We start from the raw sequence: 20705 nt of genomic DNA, 5'->3' as shown, positions 1-20705 counted from the left end.
TATTTTGGGATGAAGCGGCCCGGACCAACCTTACATGTCCACACACATGAGACCGGTTCCACTGACAGACATGCAACTAGTTTTGCATAAAGGTGGTTGGCGGGTGTCTGTTTCTCCTACTTTAGTTGAATTGAATTTGATTGCGGGCGATCCTTGAAGAAGGTTAAAACAGCAAACTTGACGAAACATCATTGTGGTTTTGATGTGTAGGTAAGAACGGTTCTTGCTAGAAAGCCGTAGCAGCCACGTAAAACTTGCAACAACAAAGTAGAGCACGTCTAACTTGTTTTTGCAGGGTATGTTGTGATGTGATATGGTCAAGACATGATGTGATAAATGTTATTGTATGAGATGATCATGTTTTGTAAGATATTTGACAACCGGCAGGAGCCTTATGATTGTCTCTTTATTGTATGAAATACAAATGCCATGTAATTGCTTTACTTTATCACTATGTGTTAGCGATAGTTGTAGAAGCAATAGTTGGCGAGACGACCACTACGCTATGATGGAAATCAAGGTGTCGAGCCAGTGACTATGGAGATCATGATGATGCTTTGGAGATGGAGATCAAAAGCACAAGATGATGATGGCCATATCATGTCACATATTTTGATTGCATGTGATGTTTATCTTTTATGCATCTTATTTTTCTTAGTACGGCGGTAGCATTATAAGATGATCCTTTAACTAAAATTTCAAGGTATAAGTGCTCTCCCGGAGTATGCACCGTTGCAACAGTTCGTCGTGTTGAGACACCACATGATGATCGGGTGTGATTGACTCTACGTTCACATACAACGGGTGCAAGACAGTTTTGCACATGCGGAATACTCAGGTTAAACTTGACGAGCCTGGCATGTACAGACATGGCCTGAGAACACTGGAGACCGAAAGGTCAAACGTGAATCATCTAGTAGATATGATCAACATAGATATGTTCACCATTGATGACTACTCCATCTCACATCATGATCGGACATGGTTTAGTTGATTTGGATCACATATCATTTAGATGACTTGAGGGATGTCTATCTAAGTGGGAGTTCTTAAGTAATTTGATTAATTGAACTTAATTTATCATGAACTTAGTCCATATAGTTTTTGCATATCTATGTTGTATATCAATGGCCCGTGCTACCGTTCCCTTGAATTTTAATGTGTTCCTGGAGAAAGCTAAGTTGAAAGATGATGGTAGCAACTACATGGACTGGGTCCGTAACTGGAGGATTATCGTCATTGGTGCACAGAAGAATTATGTCCTTGATGCACTGCTAGGTGAAAGGCCTGCTGCAGGAGCAGGTGTTGATGTTATGAATGTTTGGCAAGCTCGATTTGAAGACTACTCGATAGTTCAGTGTGCCGTGTTTTACAGCTTAGAACCGGGACTTCAAAGACATTTTGAACGTCATGGACCATATGAGATGTTCCAGGAGTTGAAGTTAATATTTCAAGCAAATGCCTGAGTTGAGAGATATGAAGTCTCCAACAAGTTCTATAGCTGCAAGATGGAGGAGAACAGTTCTGTCAGTGAACACATAGCCAAAATGTCTGGGTATCATAATCACTTGACTCAGTTGGGAGTTAATCTTCCAGATGATAGTGTTATTGACAGAGTTCTTCAATCACTGCCACCAAGCTACAAAGGCTTCATGATGAACTATAATATGCAAGGGATGGACAAGACAATTCCCGAGCTCTTCGCAATGCTCAAATCTGCGGAGGTAGAAATCAAGAAGGAGCATCAAGTGTTGATGGTTAACAAGACCACTAGTTTCAAGAAAAACGACAATGGAAAGAAGTGGAACTTCAAGAAGAATGGGAAGCAAGTTGCCACTCCCAGGAAGAAGCACAAATCTGGACCCAAGCCTGAAACTGAGTGCTTCTACTGCAAAGGGACTGGTCACTGGAAGCGAAACTGCCCCAAGTATTTGGTGGATAAGAAGGATGGAAAAGTGAACAAAGGTATGTTTGATATACATGTTATTGATGTGTACCTTACTAATGATCGTAGTAGCACCTGGGTATTTGATACTGGTTCAATTGCTCATATTTGTAACACGAAACAGGGGCTACAGATTAAACAAAGATTTGCTAAGGACGAGGTTAGGATGCTCGTCGGGAAAGTTCCAAGGTCGATGTGATCGCCGTCGGCACGCTACCTCTACATCTACCTTCGGGATTAGTTTTAGACCTGAATAATGGTTATTTGGTGCCAGTGTTGAGCATGAACATTATATCTGGATCTTGTCTAGTGCGACACGATTATTCATTTAAATAAGAGAATAATGGTTGTTCTATTTATATGAGTAATATCTTTTATGGTCATGCACCCTTTAAGAGTGGTCTATTTTTGTTGAATCTCGATTGTGGTGATACACATATTCATAATATTGATGCCAAAAGATGCAAAGTTGATAATGATAGTGCAACATATTTCTGGCACTACCGTTTAGGTCATATTGGTGTAAAGCGCATGAAGAAACTCCATGCAGATGGGCTTTTGGAATCACTTGATTATGAATCATTTGATACTTGCGAACCATGCCTCATGGGCAAGATGACTAAAACTCCATTATCCGAAACAATGGAGCGAGCTAATGACTTACTGTAAATAATACATACCGATGTATGCGGTCCGATGAGTGTTGAGGCCCGCGGCGGGTATCATTATTTTCTGACCTTCACAGATGATTTGAGCAGATATGGGTATATCTACTTAATGAAACACAAGTATGAAACATTTGAAAAGTTCAAAGAATTTCAGAGTGAAGTGAAGAATCATTGTAACAAGAAAATAAAGTTTCTACAACCTGATCGCGCAGACGAATATTTGAGTTACGAGTTTGGCCTTCATTTAAAACAATGTGGAATAGTTTCACAACTCACACCACTTGGAACACCACAACGTAATGGTGTGTCCGAACATCGTAACCATACTTTATTAGATATGGTGCGATCTATGATGTCTCTTACCGATTTACCACTATTGTTTTGGGGTTATGCATTAGAGACAACTGCATTCACGTTAAATAGGCACCATCTAAATACGTTGAGACGGCACCGTATGAACTGTGGTTTGGCAAGAAACCTAAGCCGTCGTTTCTTAAAGTTCGGGTTTGCGACACTTCTGTCAAAAGGCTTCAGCCTGGTAAACTTGAACCCAAATCGGAGAAATGCATCTTCATAGGATACCCTAAGGAAACAATTGGGTACACCTTCTACTACAGATCTGAAGGCAAGATATTTGTTGCCAAGAATGTAAAATTTCTAGAGAAGGAGTTTCTCTCAAAAGAAGTGAGTGGGGGGAAAGTAGAACTTGATGAGGTAATTGTACCTTCTCTCGAATTGGAAGGTAGCTCATCACAGAAAACCGTTCCCATGATGCCTACACCAACGAGAGAGGAAGCTAATGATAATGATCATGAAACTTTAGATCAAGTTACTACTGAACCTCGTAGGTCAACCAGAGCACGATCGGCACCAGAGTGGTATGGTAATCCTGTTCTGGAAGTCATGTTACTAGACCATGACAAACCTATGAACTATGAAGAAGCTATGATGATCCCAAATTACGGTAAATGGCTTGAGGCCGTGAAATCTGAGATAGGATCCATGTATGAGAACAAAGTATGGACTTTGGTGGACTTGCCCGACGATCGGTGAGCCATAGAGAATAAATGGATCTTCAAGAAGAAGACTGACGCTGATGGTAATGTTACTGTCTACAAATCTCAACTCGTCACAAAAGTTTTTCAACAAGTTCAAGGAGTTGACTACGATGAGACCTTCTCACCCATAGCAATGCTTAAGTCTGTCCAAATCATGTTAGCAATTGCCATATTTTATGATTATGAAATCTGGCAAATGGACGTCAAAACTGCATTCCTTAATGGATTTCTTAAATAAGAGTTGTATATGATGCAACCAGAAGGTTTTTTCGATCCTAAAGGTGCTAACAAAGTGTGCAAGCTCCAGCGATCCATCTATGGACTGGTGCAAGCATCTCAGAGTTGGAATATACGCTTTGATGAGGTGATCAAAGCATATCGTTTTATACAGACTTTCGGAGAAGCCTGTATTTACAAGAAAGTGAGTGGGAGCTCTGTAGCATTTCTAATATTATATTGTTGATTGGAAATGATGTAGAATTTCTGGATAGCATAAAAGGATACTTGAATAAGAGTTTTTCAATGAAAGACCTCAATGAAGCTGCTTATATATTGTGCATCAAGATCTATAGAGATAGATCAAGACGTTTAATAGGACTTTCACAAAGCACATACCTTGATAAAGTTCTGAAGAACTTCAAAATGGATCAGTCAAAGAAAGGGTTCTTGCCTATGTTACAAGGTGTGAAGTTGAGTCAGACTCAATGCCCGACCACTGCAGAAGATAGAGAGAAAATGAAAGTCATTCCCTTTGCCCCAGCTATAGGTTCTATCATGTATGCTATGCTGTGTACCAGACCTGATGTGTGTCTTGCTATAAGTTAGTAGGCAGGTACCAAAGTAATCTAGGAGTGGATCACCGAACATGGTCAAGAACATCCTGAAGTACCTGAAAAGGAGTAAGGATATGTTTCTCGTTTATGGAGGTGACAAAGAGCTCATCATAAATGGTTACGTCGATGCTAGTTTTGACACTGATCCGGATGACTCTAAGTCACAAACCGGATATGTATTTATATTGAATGGCGGAGCTGTCAGTTGGTGCAGTTCCAAGCAGAGCGTTGTGGTGGGATCTACATGTGAAGTGGAGTACATAGATGCTTCGGAAGCAGCAAATGAAGGAGTTCATACTCGATCTAGGTGTAATACCTAGTGCATCGGGTCCAATGAAAATCTTTTGTGACAATACTGGAGCAATTGCCTTAGCAAAGGAATCCAGAATTCACAAAAGAACCAAACACATCAAGAGATGCTTCAACTCCATCCATGATCAATTCAAGGAGGGAGACATAGAGATTTGCAAAATACATATAGATCTAAATGTAACAGACCCGTTGACTAAGCCTCTTCCAGGAGCAAAACATGATCAGCACCAAGACTCCATGGGTGTTAGAATCATTACTATGTAATCTAGATTATTGACTCTAGTGCAAGTGGGAGACTGAAGGAAATATGCCCTAGAGGCAATAATGAAGTTTTTATTTTATATTTCTTTATTCATGATAAATTTTTATTATTCATGCTAGAATTGTATTGATCAGAAACCCAAATACATGTGTGAATACATAGACAAACACGGTGTCCCTAGTGAGCCTCTACTTGACTGGCTTGTTGATCAAAGATGGTTAAGGTTTCCTAACCATGGACATGAGTTGTCATTAGGAGAATGATGTGATGGACAAGACCCATCCGTTAGCTTAGCATAATGATCGTTCAGTTTTATTGCTATTGCTTTCTACATGTCAAATACATATTCCTTCGACTATGAGATTATGCAACTCCCGGACACCGGAGGAATACCTTGTGTGCTATCAAACGTCACAACGTAACTGGGTGATTATAAAGATGCTCTACAGGTATCTCTGAAGGTGTTTGTTAGGTTGGCATAGATCGAGATTAGGATTTGTCACTCCGAGTATCGGAGAGGTATCTCTGGGCCTCTCAGTAATGCACATCATAAGAAGGCTTGTAAGCAAAAGTGACTAATGAGTTAGTTGCAGGATGATGTATTATGGACCGAGTAAAGAGACTTGCTGGTTACAAGATTGAACTAGGTATGAAGATACCGACGATCGAATCTCGGGCATGTAACATATCGATGGACAAAAGGAATTGTGTATGTTGTCATAACGGGTCAACCGATAAAGATCTTCATATAATATGTAGGAGCCAATATGAGCATACAGGTTCCGCTATTGGTTATTGACCGGAGAGGTGTCTCAATCATGTCTACATAGTTCTCGAACACGTAGGGTTCGCACGCTTAACGTTTGATGACGATATAGTATTATCCGAGTTATGTGATTTTGTGACCCAATGTTGTTCGGAGTCCCAGATGAGATCATAGGCATGACGATGAGTCTCTAAATAATCAAGAGGTATAGATTGATATATAGGACGATGGTATTCGGACACCGGAAGTGTTCCGGAGGGTACCGGGTTCACATAGGGTCACCGGAAGGGGTTCCGGGCACCCCCGGCAAAGATATGGGCTTAATGGGCCAAGGGAGGGACAGACCAGCCTGAAGGGGCTGGTGCGCCTGACGGTGTCATGGACTAGGGGGTACTCACCACGTCGTCTCCCGGTCAGTTAGATTGGGTCGAGGACCCCCATGGCCGTATACTCATGGGCCAGTTCGGACAGCTGCCGCATACAAGGAAGATTCCACAAGACTTGATGGTCAAGACAAGGACTCCTCCCCCACCGGCGTATTCGGCTAGGACTCTTGTTATCCTAGGCCTCTGGTGCATTATATAAACCAGGTCAGGCTAGTTGATAGATATACAAACAATCATATCATAGGCTGGCTTGTAGAGTTTAGCCTCTACGATCTCGTGGTAGATCAACTCTTGTAATACTCATATCATCAAGATCAATCAAGTAGGACGTAGGGTATTACCTCCATTGAGAGGGCCCGAACCTGGGTAAACATCGTGTCCCCTGCCTCATGTTACCATCCGCCTTAGACGCACAGTTCGGGACTCCCTACCCGAGATCCGCCGGTTTTGACACCGACATTGGTGCTTTCATTGAGAGGTTCACTGTGTGATCGGCAAAAAGATCGATAACTCTTCTGCAGATTGACTGCGACGTCGACATCTTCATCACCGGCTCGACCGGTCACCTTGGCTTGACCGAGGACTGTGCCCTGCCTCCGATCATCATGTTAGGACGAGGCCTTCATCAACACCAACTCCGATCTCTATCAAAATCATGAAGGAATCGTCCATGGAGCTCGGGGGCTCAACGTCAACATTGCCCTCGGGCGACCGTGCTATTTTTCTGGACAGCGAACGCATATCCGCCGCCACCGCCTTCTCGAGTGTCGTTTTAATGATCGCTTCAGTGGAATTGTGCGGAATCGAGTCTACAACAACCCTGGAAAATTTCGTCAAGTTCCGATGGAGGAATCTCTGACAATCTACGATATACCGGAGCCCTGTCAAGTTCAGATGGGAATCTGGACTAGTTTAGGGCGTGGTCTCCAGAGCCCAGCTCGGAAGTCCTTTTGAAGATCCAACCGTTCATCTGCTGCATAATTCGCATATCTACCACCCCTCAAAATTTCAGCTTGATCCGACCGTCCAAACTCCGGGAACCTTCCGATTAGTGCATCACTTTTCATATTTGTTTTCTGCGCGAATATGGATCCGACCCGAATTCATGTTTCTTTATGAATGTGATATTTGACAACCTTTTTAAAAGGAATTTTCTTCTAAGGTATTGTGCGTTGTTTTTAACACGTGCCCATAAAATTTTAATCCTCCTCTGAGGTAATCTTCGCCATCACGCTGGTGTCAAACCAGTCCGGCAATATAGCTCCACGACTGCCGACCTGCGCTAGACATGTCGTCGCTTTTTGAGCCGAGCTCAACTTCTTCGGATCCTCACCTCGGCGAGCCAAATAAGAGTTCGGAATTGCCAAGGATAAATCATCACCAACATCGCCGCCCTACGGATTACACGGAGCAGGCACACCGGCATCGCCGCATGGTCACCTCATCAAACCAGCATTGGCCGCGTCACAAGTTACGACCTAGGTCGGCATGGCCGCATTGTTGCTTCTGCAAGCCAATGTCCATCACGCTGAACTACTTCAACACCTCGGCTGACATGGCAGCTACAACAACTCCTCACCGGCCTGCTCCGTCACCTCGGCTAGACCGGGGACTTGGCTATTTCTTCATCAACATACTCCGGTGACTTCGGCGTCACCAGCCGACCAGCTTCGTCACGTTAGCTGGACCGAGGGCTTCGCCTCGGCAAGCCAACCTTTGCCAGCATCACCAGGCCATCGCTTTATCGCCCATCAGGCAATGGGTGTGCGGATCGATTCCTAATTTTGGGAGTCGCTTTTCTTCGAAATGCTACAACAAATAAACCAGGTGCTATTAATCCTAACAATTTTTGCTTGTTGGGTTTATTTTTCTTAAGGAATTATTACTCTGGTTTGTTCCATCATCTGTACACAGGTCTATCAAATGGCGGCCACATTAAAAACGGTCGCGTGGTGGTTCGGTCAATTTCTGTACATAGTTCAGCGAATGCCGCATCCGGAGCACGGACCACCCTGCAAATTCAGGCTTTGTCACGCCTTCACTGCGTCACGCTGACGCCCTGCATCGACATTGGCTTCGGCGCCAGGTCACATTTCTTTAAATAAATTATTTTTGTGTAAAGAAATTATGCAACAATTATATATTATTATTATTATTATTGTTATTTCCTGGACCGCACTATTTTATGCGTGCATGTAATCGATTTTGACTGTGTTAGGTGGTCACTACTCCGGAGTGCCAGACACCTCGGCCATGCCAAGGACTGCGAACCTTGTCGGATCTGTCACAGATTAATGGGCATCTTCGTCCCGCCACAAGCCCGAATCGCGTCATCAACACCGAGCACATTAACCAGCTAAGTTGCTTTCATGCTTAAAAACTTTCAGTTTTAAATTTTGTTCGGTTCGACCAAGCATTATACTTTTTGGCACAAAGTTGTTTGTGACAAAGTTCCTTGTCAAAACTTTGTTTGTGACGCGCATATTCAAATACCCCGTTTATTTGGGGGCTCCCTTGATGGAGTTTTTCCTCTTGCATATGATTATACTTGTACGGCTTTGTTCCTTGTTTGTGTATTATGCCACAATATGCACCATATTGACCAAAGCGATTTGCAAGCTGGGTTGCGTGGCTCCTGTGCTTACCCCTACATTCCCGATTGTTCGTCTAGGGAGTAAAGGGAGCACCTCTGCGGTTGTCACGACTGGGTCATCCGAGCTCTAACCTCAGACTAGGTGAAGCCGAAGGCTAGCGCTCTTATTGTTTTCAATCATGGTCGGCACACAACAAAACTCATGAGTACAAAAAATCTATTGCACGAGTCTCATAGTAATAATGAGCACCGAAGAAATGTATCGGTGGGGGTACTATTTTCTTCGAAGATGCTTCTTACACTTCGTCAGTAATATAGCATAAGTTCCCTGAGCATGCTTTGTCTGTTACAACCTTATGGCCTGATTGCCTGGTCATCGGAAGCACCGTCGATACTCTCGACAGGTGGAGTACATGACACTTTTCGACCCTTGGCCGAAGAGGGAGAAGCCGACGGTCGGTTAAGACGCGTTTAAAGTTCGGGTGAACACAGATATGATATAAGTACTTCGGTACATACAATCATTATACATCAAATTCTTTTACCCAAGTCACTTGGGGGCTCTTAAAATTTATATATGAGCTGTAAATGTGTTTTCTTCTTGGTCGTTGTCAAAACACGAATGAAGCACAATTTTTTTTCTCTTCCAATTTTCAGATTGGCACCGAACACTTGATCTTGTTCGGACATCATGTTTTTACTGACGTTTTTTGGTTTTCCAAGCTTATGGCACTTCTAAACTATTTGTGTATTTTCAGCACAAGTCTCGCAGTGCAACGCCGGACACCTTTAGAGATTCGGCAAAAACATTCTTGGATATTGCTATATATGCATCGGTTTCGAATTGTGTCTTCGGTCAATAGTTGAGTTGCCCGGCTCCCGCGCTTGCCTCCTATGTTCCGCTTTGTTCGGCTAGGTGTGCAAAGGGAGAACCACTGCGATTGTGCTTCCAGCTCACATTGTTAAGCATCTCAGTGGAGAAAGCCGAAAACTGACTGTCACAATAAGCTTAAACTGGTCAGCGATTCGATGACTATGTTAAATGACGGGCCATTCATAACATTGGCCGAAGTATTTACGGCTTGACCTCGACTATCGCCGAACACTACCGGGGGCTAGTAACTGGCCTCCCACACTAAATCCTCAATATTTTGCTCTTACATTAGAGCTGAGGTTTCATGATCATGCTTAGCATAACAACCCAAAGAAAGGAACCGACAGTTGGACTATTTTCTTTGGAAGACATTTCTTATGTTAAACAGTAATATAACATATCTCTCTGCGTATCTTTGTTTATAAAACCGTATGGCCAGATTGCCTTGTTTGTCGTAAATCTTTGCCCTCATAAAGGCTTTATAATGTAGGACAAACACTCTTCGGCTACTGGCCAAGGAGGTGGAAGCCGATGGTCGGTCAACAAAGTTTGTACAATGCAGATCCGAGCATTAATGACATAAAGTACTGTCAGGACCCCGATTCTAAGTCACATCGATCTAGCCTATAACACCTCAAATCACTTTGCGGCCTCACGCATGGTATTCCCACGGGTGTCGCCTTACCATGGCCCGGGACCGTTTGCGTCTTTTGGCTCACGTATATGATAGTGTCGCTAGCATCCATATGTCAGAGAACCCGGGCCGACGTGACTAGTCGTGAACCCAAAGAGGCACTAACTTACGAGGACAGGCATACATGAATCAACATAGAGCATGTTGGTTAGCAGCGTGCGAATCCGGGCTGTAGCATTGGGCTAACAGGACTCCAGGAACCCGGGCTGTAGCAGGCTAGGCATGACTCCGGATGTCACCGCGTGACATTTCCCCGAAGGGACAAACACAGGAACGAAGTGAATCACATGCCGGCCAGTCTAAGTGTTCCGGAGCAGTAGTGCTGGGCTAGCAGGACTCCAGTGAACCGGACTGTAGCGGACTACTATGGCTCATGGAAGCACAAGACTACATTTCCCCATAAGAGAGGCTACCAAGGATGAACAACTAGGTTGTCAGATCCCACACATACCAAGCATTTCAATCATACACACAATATTCTCGATATGTGTAAATACAACATGGCATCACAACATAACTCTACGACTCAAGTATTTATTCATTAGGCTCCGAAGAGCCAGATAATACAAACATGGGTCTCATGACCCAACATACAGAGCATACAAGCAACAAGCACATGCGGAAGCTTAACTTGTCTGAGTACAGACAACTACAAATGAAGAAGGCTGAGAAGCCTGACTATCTACAAGACCCTCCCAAGGGTACAAGATCGTAGCTGAGGTAACAAGATAAACGTCGAAGTCCACGCGGAACTAATAGCGAGACTGAAGTCTCTCTACAAAACATAAAATAAGCAAACGTGAGTACAAATGTACCCAACAAGACTTACATCAGAACTATCTACATATGCATCGGTATCAACAAAGGGGTGGTGGAGTTTAACTACAGCAAGCCAGCTTTGACTCGGTGGCTATCCTGAACTACGACTGCAAGTAACTCTTTTGAGGTGGCGCACACGAGTCCACATATTCACCATACCAATACACCACTATGGATCCGCTCCCGTCTCCCTACGAGAACGCCATCCATAGCACTCATGCTTATCTTGCGCATTTTAGAGTATCCACTTTCACTTGTCTATGAACTGTACAGGCAACCCAGAAGTCCTTCTTCGCGGACACGGCTATTCGAATAGATGATGTTAACCCTGCAGGGGTGTACTTCTTCACACACGCTCTCGCCACTTACCACCATGTACACGTCGTGTATCTCGGCAACCTTCAAGCGGAACCCTGGCGAGGGAGTCGGCCATGACCTGACTAACCACACAAGTCTCTAGTCCAGGTTTATCGCCTATTCGGGTTCCATCCGCAAGGAGATCCGGCCGGGGTGTCGCTCACGGCCCCAAACGATGTGAGCAGGGTTCCCAAGCCCACCATCCGGGTGCCACTATGCCTAGTCTGTCCCAAGCCCACCTGTACCGGGTGCCACTTGGTAGACTACTAACACAACCTACAAACACCAGAAACTAGTTGCAACTCCTAGACAGAGATCATGTTGATTAATAAGTCGAGAGGGGCACTTAAGCATTCCAATGCGTGGTAGTAGCTGTTCATGGATCACAAACACAGAACTCAGTTCCTAAGGACGGCTTCAATGAGACAACCCACCATATACTCCTACATGGCCTCTCACCGATACCTTTACCAAATCGTGTTCACACACTTAGCTCACAACAGTAGGACATGTTCTCACACCTCTAATTCATCCCCAGTGAATCAGACCTGACTCAACTCTAAGCAATAGCAGGCATGACAAACAAGTATGAATGAGTAGGCACACTAGGGCTCAAATAACTCCTACTCATGCTAATGGGTTTCATCTATTTACTGTGGCAATGACAGGTCATGCAAAGGAAAGGGGTTCAACTACCGCATCATGTAACAGTTGAATTGTTGTTGTCCTAATGCAGTAAAAGAGAGCAGGAGCGAGAGAGTGGGATTGTATCAGAATGAACAAGGGGGTTTTGCTTGCCTGGAACTTCTGAAGATAATATAGCTCTTCATCGGTGTCATCGAACTCATCGTCGGAAGCACGTCTATCAAGAGGGGACAATCACCGGCAACTGAGACAGAACACAATCAATGCAATGCCACAATATGATGCATGATCATGACATGGCAATATGTTGTGATTAGAGCTAATGCATCTAGCTATGATTTAAATGAAGTTGGTTTGAATACATGATTCAAATTCCAACTCCATATATGATTATTTAAATGCCCTTTATTTGTTTTGTCCAAAATAGAGGACAACATTGTTCAAACATGCATGAAAAATGGTACAGATGGATTCCTTGAATTTTTCTGATAATTTTTCATATATAAATCTTTGTATTTGGAGTTACAGATTAATTCCTATGATTTTTAGAAGTTGCTCTATTTTCTGGAATTTCCAAATTATTTAGAAATATGAGTATTCCAGTAAATGTGTTTACGACGTCAGCACTGCGTCAGGGTGACGTCAGTGGTTGACCAAAGTCAAAACTGACTGGTGGGGCCTACCTGCCATTGAGCTAGTTAACTGGCAGGGTTAATTAAACTTAGACTATTTTAACGCGAGGTTTAATTAGGATGTGGGGCCCATGTTTCAGTTGCATGGGAGGGTTAATTAGTGGCTTAAATAGGGATTAGTCGGTGGCTAATCGCCGGCGTAAGCGGGACACGTCGGAGTTGCCCGTCCGGCCAACTCCGGTGACAAGGGGTCATGCGGCTGGGCTTGTTGGAACCGGCGCAACGAGGCGCGTTGGTTGGTGGCCTCGGGAAGGCCTGGGGTGGCCGGGTGTGTCACCGGCGTCGAGGTTTAGCGGCGGCGGAGCTCGGGCTCGAGCGGGTGCGGGGTTTCAGTGCAAGCTAGAGAAACAGGGCGGCAAGTTCGCTTCCCGGGGATGCGGTAAGCAAGTTGGTGCTTCTTAGGAGAGCGGGGGAGGTCGGGAGCGCAGGGCTGGCCGGCCATGGCGGCGGCGACGCTCGGGGGCTTGTGGGGCAGCGGCTAGAGGGCGAGCGCGACAAAGGGAGGAGGGGGAAAAGACTGCAGGTCTCATAGCGGATCTTCTGGTGCGGACGGCGAGCTCGGGGAGGTCCCGTAGCCGACGAATCAACGACGACGACAGTCAGGGTAGAGGATGAAGATGGCGATGGTGGCGACGCTGCAGGGCTCCTGCCGTCGCGTGCCTCAGTGTGTAGCTCCACGGATTCGTGGCGGAGCTCGTGGTGGCGCTGGTTGGGTGGGTGGTGGCCTATAGCCACGGTGACGGCGACGGCGCGCCCTCGGGCTCACGGGAATAGAGGAAGAGGGAGCCAGAGGAGGAGGGAGAACGAGGGGAGGCTCTAGGCATCTCCGTGGCATCGCGAGGATGTCGGGGAGGCTGCCACCTGTAAGTGCATCTAGTGCCACCCCTAGTTGGTTTTGGAGTATTGACGACAAACCTAGTTGAGGGACTAATGTGTTTGTGAGAATTGCAGGATAACACAGGTAGAAGTCCCTCATTGATTCGGTTTTCTTACCAGAGATGACCCCTAAAAATGTATGAAGACATTGATGTTAAAGATGGTATATGAAGATATTCACATTGAAGACTATGACCAGAGAAGACATCGCATGAAGCCTGTGGAGCTCGAAGACTTAGATCTTTCGTAGCTCTTTTTCCTCTTCCTTGTTGAGTCATAGGAACCACTGTACTGTTAAGTGGGGTCCAAGAGAACCATTCAGAATGACTGAAGTGATGCTTAAACAAAACCTATGTCTTCGAGTGAAGACTATGAGAGCGAATCTTGTCCAGAGTCGGACAAGTCAGCTTTGCTTGTAGCCCAAGTAAAGTTGTCGTGTGAGTTTGAAATCTGACCGTTGGAACACGTGTCAGTTCCTTAGTGACCCAGGGTCATTTCGGACAAATCAGGTCGGGTTGCCTAGTGGCTATAAATAGCCCAACCCCTACAACCATAAACGGTTGGCTGCTCAGAGTTAGTGTACGGCTTTTGTCGTTTGAGAGCAACCCACCTCGAAGCCTTTGAGAGAGAATTCCTTGCGAGGATAAAGCCCTAACCACCCAGAGCCAAAGAGAATTAGGCATCACTTAAGTCTTCATGTCTGTGTGATCTGAAGACTTATTACACTTGAGGACTGTGCATCCTCCAGCCGGTTAGGCGTCGCGTTCTGAGCATCCAAGAGACATTGTGGATCGCCGGTGAACGAAGTCTTTGAAGGTTTGGGAGTCTACCTTGAAGACTTACCAGAGTGATTGGGCGAGGTCTGTGTGACCTTAGCTCAAGGGGAATACGGTGAGGACTGGGTGTCCTGAGCTGCGTGTTCAGGACTGGGTGTCCGGGACTGTGTGTCCTCAGGTTTAAATACCTAGCCGCCTTAACCAGACGTACAGTTGTCACAGCAACTGGAACTGGTCCAACAAATCATTGTCTTCAACGAGTCACTGGTTTCATCCTTCCCGTCCCTCTACTTACTGTTACTCCTTGTGAAGTCATTGTATGATTGCACTATCTTTTGTCTTCACTAAGTGACTGCGTGTTCTGTTTGGCTTCATAATATCTTCCTACCTGATCCTTACTGCATTGCAGCTATTAGTCATTGTGCTCTCACTTGAATACTTGACTATGGCTTGCCTAGTGTAGTCTACCTTCCGCTGCATGGTAATAGGTTTATTTCTATCGTTTGTCTTCGAAACTTCCACGTTTTGAAGACTTTCATAAAAATTGCCTATTCACCCCCTCTAGTCGATATAACGCACTTTCAATTGGTATCAGAGCAAGGTACTCCCATGTTCTGTGTGATTCGGTTTAACCACCTGGAGTTTTAGCTATGTCGACTGCAGGGATAATCAAAGTCTCCGCTGCGTGCCCCGTCTTCGATGGAACTGAATATCCCTACTGGAAGAATAAGATGCGCATGCATCTTGAAGCCATTGACGTCGACCTATGGTATGTCGTCAAGAACGGCGTTCCCAAGGCTGGAGAAGGTGTCATTGCTGCTGATGTCAAGAAGTTCATTCAACTGGACTCTACCGCCAAGAATATCATATGTGGTCATCTGACCAAAGGACATTATGGCCGTGTGAGTGCTTTGGAAACATCTAAGCCGGTCTGGGACTGGCTCTCCAAGGTCAACGAAGGCGTCTCAACCCAGAGAGATCAGAGAATTACTGTCCTTCGCAACCTCTTCAACCGCTTCAAGCGAAATGACAATGAGAATGTCCAGCTCATGTTTGATCGACTCACTGACATCACAAATGAGCTTCAAGCCCTCGGCGCTACTGAGATCACCAAGCATGAAGTCGTCAAGACACTACTGAGATCACTTGACAGTTCGTTTGACACCCTAGCCCTGATGATTCAAGAACGACTTGATTTCAAGACACTCGATCCGTCCGACATACTTGAGAGGCTCAACACACATGAGTTTCAGCTTTCTGAGAAAAGAGATATCTATGGTCCAAACTATGGGCGAACTCGTGCCTTGAAGGCAAAAGCTGTCACCTCATCTGAAGAAGAATCTGACAGCAGTTCTGATGATCCTGAAGACATTGGAAAGGAACTTGCTATGCTTGTGAAGAAGTTCCAAAAATTCACCAAGAAGAAAGGCTTCAGAAAGTCTTCACGATCAAGCTCAAGGAATGATGAAGCTTCTACTCATGACTACAAGAAGAAAACATGCCACAAGTGCAAGAAAAATGGCCACTTCATCTCTGAGTGTCCGCAGTGGGACAATGAGAACAGAAAGAAGAAGAAGAAGAGCAAGGAATATGACTCTGATGACAAGAAGAAGAAGACATACTCAAAGTCTTCTTCCAAGTCTTCCTCAAAGTCTTCATCACACAAGAAGAGCTCATCTGGCAAGGCACGTGCGTTTGTTGGCAAGGAAATGGATTCAGAGGAGGAGTCCGCTTCTCAGGAGGCGGAGGTGGAGTCTGAGGAGGAGTCCAATTCTGGCATTGCAAGTCTGGCTACAGCATACGTTGCCAAGTCCATCTTCAACACTGAAGACAATGACTTTACCACCGACACCGATGCAAATGACAAGGACTACTCTGCTCCTACCTACTGCTTCATGGCATGCGGTGCCAAGGTAAACTCACGCACTACTCACTATCAAACATCAAGTGACGATGACTCTAATTGTGGTTCAAAACCCAGCTACAAAACACTTGCTAAAATTGCAACTGAACAACAGAAAGCCATGGAACATATTCAAAAACTGTTAGACAAAAGCGATGATCTGTTAGGCGCTGAAATGACTCGATCTGAGTCCTTAATTGAAGACATAAAAAATCTTCACGTTAAGTATGAGGAACTTGAAAGTCGTCATGAAACGCTCTCAACAACTCATGAAAAGCTTTCCTATGATTATCTTCAAAGGAAGCAAGATCTTGAGAAATTGAGAGCGGCTCATGAAGATCTTCAAAAAGAAAATGAGTCACTTCACGCCAAACAGATCAGTTCCGCTCAGGAAGGATTTGAACCACCATGTCTTAAATGCATTGAGCGTGAAAATGCTACTTCTATTGCTGAATGTTCTACTGCTGCTACTGTTGCAATATCTTCAACTGTTGATGTGGGAACTAACCCCTCTACTGAGGATACCACTGCTATTGCTGATGAGAATGCTAGGTTGAAGACATTGCTTGAAACAGGGATGTACAAAAGTCTCAAAGGGCATCAGACACTATGTGATGTCCTCAAAAGACAGATCCTGAACCGAAACCCTAGGAAAGAGGGTGTTGGGTTCGTAAGGAAAATGAATGCTGATGGCTCTTACTGGAAACCTGAGCAGTACCCCAAAACCACATGGGTTGCTGCAAAGGAACCTTCAGCAGATCCATCCAATCTATCTGGATTCACTTGTGCTAACCCCGTTGTCATTGATGAATCCTTTGATGCAAACTATAAACTGTTTAAGAGTCAGAAAGGTGAAGTGTTTGCCAGGTACATTGGTACTAACTGCAGGAATGGACCGCCTATGAAGAAGATCTGGGTTCCAAAAAAGTGTCTGGAGAATCTTCCTGTGAATGTCAACATGACACCACACGTGAAGAAGACAAACCTCAGACCACAGGCTTCATACGGTCCAAAGGCTTCATACAGACAGAGGACTCACTTGAGTCGCACTAATGCAAATGTTTTGCGGGGAAACCATACTCAGGCCTATGAATATGAGCGCGGTTCATCAAACCGCCATGTTCATAAGACCAAGAACTATTCTGTGTATTCTTATGAGTACTATTGTCCGCCTGCAAGACTTTTTGCTAGGGCTCCAAAGCCAAAATTCTCAGATGCTGCACTTAGACTTATTGCTTCTAAGCCACCCTTGAAGATGTGGGTGGCTAAGAAAGCTTAACTCTCTTTTGCAGGGAAAGGTCTCCAGCGGAAAACCAAAATCGTCTGACGATATTGCTGGGGACCTTAAACATCTTGTAGGGTGCAAGATCAAATGCCCGAATGGTCTTACTATGTACTTCGTTCCTGAATCGCTTGCTACTCTCCCTATCAGTCCTAATCTGGATCTAAGCTTTCATAACCCACTGGTTTGTCAAATGTTTTTGCTTCACAATTCTCTTCGTGAAGCCTATCCCCCTAACTGCACTGTAGGGTACGACACCAGCGTCTTCAGAATGGATTATTGATAGTGGGTGTACCAATCACATGACTGGCAAAAGAAGCCTTCTTATGGACTCAACCTTACGTCCATCCGATAAGAGTCACATCACATTTGCTGACACTGGTAAAAGTAAGGTATTGGGTCTAGGTAGAGTTGCAATCTCAAAGGATCAACACATGGATAAACTCATGCTTGTTGAATCCCTTGGCTTCAACTTAATGTCTGTCTCAATGCTTTGCGATTTGAACATGATCGTAATATTTGAAAAATATCGCTGCCTTGTTCTAATGGAATCTGACAAGTCTCTAGTGTTTGAAGGGTATCGGAAAGATGACTTGTACGTGGTAGATTTCTCAGCAGGACCACAACTTGCCATATGTCTTCTAGCAAAGGCTTCAAAATGCTGGCTCTGGCATCGGAGGCTAGGGCATGCCGGCATGAGGAACCTCCACACCCTTGCAAATAAGAAGCATGTCATAGGCATCGAGGGCGTCAAGTTCAAGAAATATCACTTATGCGGTGCTTGTGAAGGAGGGAAGATGACGCGGGCCAAACATCCCTCGAAGACAATCATGACAACCACTCGACCCTTTGAACTGCTCCACATGGATCTTTTTGGTCCCACTCATTACTCAACTCTTACTACTACTGCTTGCCTCTATGGCTTTGTTATTGTTGATGATTATTCTATATATACTTGGGTGCACATAATCCTCTACAAGACTGAAGTGCAGGATGTCTTCAGACGCTTCGCCAATCGAGCAATGAACAATTATGGCGCCAAGATAAAGCACATCAGAAGTGACAATGGCACTGAATTCAAGAACACTGGCCTTGATACATATCTTGATACCTTGGGCATCACACATGAATTCTCGGCCCCGTACACGCCACAGCAGAATGGCGTCGTCGAACGCAAGAACAGAACACTCATTGAGATGGCCAGAACGATGCTAGATGAATACAAGACCCCAAGAAAATTCTGGCCTGAAGCCATTGATACTGCATGCCATACAATCAATCGTGTTTATCTTCACAAGCTTCTGAACAAGACATCTTATGAGCTCCTTACTGGCAAGAAGCCAAATGTCAGCTACTTCAGAGTATTTGGCGCCAGGTGCTGGATCAAGGATCCACATCACACTTCAAAATTTGCACCAAAAGCACATGAGGGTTTTATGCTTGGATATGGAAAGGATTCGCACTCCTACAGAGTCTTCAATCTCTTTCATTATAAAGTGGTTGAAACAGTGGATGTGCGATTTGATGAGACTAACGGTTCACAAAGAGGACACTTGCCAAATGTGCTAGATGAAGTTCCATCTAGCGAATCAATCAAGCTGATGGGAACTGGAGAAATCATGCCCTCTGAAGCTCAACCGGAAGAGGAACTCATCATCTCCGCACCTGATCAACCTGAAGACAATGCTCAGCCTGAAGAAAATCCCTCTAACAACGACAATGATCAGCAAGAGCAAAATCTTTGTCCTGTACATCCTCGCGTTGCCAGTGAAGTGCAGATTGAGAGAATAATTGATAGCATCAATGCACCAGGTCCACTCACTCGATCAAGGGCAACCCAGCTAGCAAATTTTTGTGGTCACTTCGCATTCGTCTCAATAACAGAACCCAAGAAAGTTGAAGAAGCCTTCATGGAACCTAAATGGATTCAAGCTATGCAAGAAGAGCTTCAATAGTTTGAGCTGAACAATGTATGGGAACTGGTTAAGCGTCCTGATCCTCGGAAGCACAACATAATAGGCACCAAATGGATATACCGCAACAAGCAAGATGAGCATGGTCAAGTTGTCAGAAACAAAGCTCGTCTTGTTGCTCAAGGATATACTCAAGTGGAAGGCATTGACTTCGATGAAACATTTGCTCCTGTGGCTAGACTTGAAGCCATACGCATACTGCTGCCCTATGCAAATCATCATAACATACTTCTATATCAAATGGATGTGAAGAGCGCCTTTCTCAATGGCAAAATTGAAGAAGAGGTGTATGTTGCACAACCGTCTGGCTTTGAAGATCCAAAACATCCTGACATGGTATACAAGCTCAACAAGGCACTGTATGGCCTCAAACAAGCCCCTCGGGCCTGGTATGACACACTCAAATACTTGTAACACCCTCGATGCGACTATAGCTCCCACGTGTCGAGGCACGACTTAGAGACATAATCACATTGAAGGCATATGTCGCAAGTTAGGCAATCTTCACAACATCCCATGTAATATAAATCATAAAGGGGAGATAACATAGTTGGCTTACACTCGCCACGTCAATCAAGTACATAAATAACATTACATCAACCAAACACTCATGGCCCGACTATGGCGCCAAAATAAAAGAGAACCCAACATGCGACAACGGTCCCAATCACCCCCAACTGGGCACCACTACTGATCATCGGGAATGGAAACATAGTAACGTTGAGAGTCCTCATCGACCTCCCACTTGAGCTCAAGCGCGTCACCTGGAGCGGAATCATCAGGCCCTGCATATGGTGTAATAGTAATCTGTGAGCCACAGGGACTCAGCAATCTCGCACCCTCGCGATCAAGACTATTTAAGCTTATAGGTATGGCAAGGTAAATATATGTGGAGCTGCAGCAAGCGACTAGCAAGTATGGTGGCTACTTATTCGCAAAAGAGAGCGAGAAGAGGAGGCAAAGCGCGTGCGAGAAACTAGAGAGCAACCTG

The sequence above is a fragment of the Triticum urartu genome, chromosome 1, assembly GCF_003073215.2.
Source record: "Triticum urartu cultivar G1812 chromosome 1, Tu2.1, whole genome shotgun sequence".
In the NCBI taxonomy this organism is placed as follows: domain Eukaryota; kingdom Viridiplantae; phylum Streptophyta; class Magnoliopsida; order Poales; family Poaceae; genus Triticum; species Triticum urartu.
The sequence above is the reverse complement of the archived record's forward strand: the minus strand, read 5'-3'. Positions refer to the sequence as shown.